General features: G+C 39.1%; 1 protein-coding gene across 1 annotated transcript in view; it reads left to right on the top strand.

Annotated features, from left to right (window-relative positions):
• The window catches only part of LOC105822844 (NACHT, LRR and PYD domains-containing protein 1-like), a gene marked incomplete at its 5' end in the record, with an annotated part of 61543 nt that overhangs the window by 1150 nt on the left and 58976 nt on the right, over nucleotides 1-1417 (top strand).

The raw sequence follows: 1417 nt of genomic DNA, 5'->3' as shown, positions 1-1417 counted from the left end.
TTCAATTTACCAGACTCCAAGCTATACTATAAGGCTATAGTAACTAAAACAACATGGTACTGGCACAAGAACAAAGACATACGCTGATGGAACAGAACTGAGAACCCAGATATAAAACCATCCTCATACAGCCATCTGATCTTTGACAAAGCAAAGAAAAACATACACTGGGGAAAAGAATCCTCATTCAATAAATGGTGCTGGGAAAACTGGATAGCCACATGTAGAAGACTGAAACAGGATCCTCACCTTTTACCTCTCACAAAAATCAACTTACGCTGGGTAACAGACTTAAACCTAAGACATAAAAAGATAAGAATTCTAGAAGAAAATGTTGGGAAAACTCTTATAGACATTGACCTAGTGAAAGAATTTATGACGAAGGCCCCAAAGGCAATCACAGCAACAACAAAAATAAATAAATGGGACCTAATCAAATTAAAAAGCTTCCACACCACCAAGGAAACTATCACAAGAGCAAACAGACAACCTACAGAATGAGAGAAAATATTCACATGCTATACATCCAATGACAGGCTGATAACTACAGTCTATATAGAAATCAGGAAAATCACCAAGAAAAAAATCAAGCATCCCTATCAAAAAGTGGGCAAAGGACAAGAACAGAAACTTTTCAGAAGAAGATAGACTAACGGCCAACAAACAAAAACTGCTCAACATCTCTAATCATCAGGGAAATGCAAATCAAAACCACAATGAACTATCACTTAAGTCCAGTGAGAACGGCCTTCATCAAAAAGTCCCAAAACAATAAATGTTGGCGTGATGTGGAGAGATAGGAACACTCATACACTGCTGGTGGGACTGCAAACTAATATAGCCTCTATGGAAAGTGATATGGAGGTACCTCAAAGAGCTACAAGTAGAACTACTATGTGATCCAGCAATCCCATTACTGGGCATCTACCTAAAGGAACAAAAGAAATTCTATAAAAAAGACATCTGCACTAGAATGTTTATAACAGCACAATCCACAACTGCAAAGATGTGGAAACAACTCAAGTGCCCATCAATACATGAGTGGATTAATAAAATGTGGTATATGTATACCATGGAGTTCTACTCAGCCACAAGAAACAATGGTGATATAGCACCTCTTGTATAATCTTGGATAGAGCCGGAACCCATTCTATGAAGTGAAGTATCACAAGAATGGAAAATAAACACCACATGTTTATTTTCACCATCAAATCAGTATTAACTGACCAACAAATGGGTATTAACTGACCGATGCTTAAGTGCACAGATAGTAGTAACATTCATCGGGCGTCGGGCAGATGGGAGGAGAGAGAAGGGGATGGGTATCTTCACACCTAATGTGTGCAGTGTGCACCATCTGGGGGATGGACGTTCTTGAAGCTCTGACTCAGGTGGGGCAAAGGCAATATGTGTAACC

The sequence above is a fragment of the Propithecus coquereli genome, unplaced genomic scaffold, assembly GCF_000956105.1.
Source record: "Propithecus coquereli isolate 6110/MARCELLA unplaced genomic scaffold, Pcoq_1.0 Scaffold640, whole genome shotgun sequence".
In the NCBI taxonomy this organism is placed as follows: domain Eukaryota; kingdom Metazoa; phylum Chordata; class Mammalia; order Primates; family Indriidae; genus Propithecus; species Propithecus coquereli.
The sequence above is the reverse complement of the archived record's forward strand: the minus strand, read 5'-3'. Positions and strand labels throughout refer to the sequence as shown.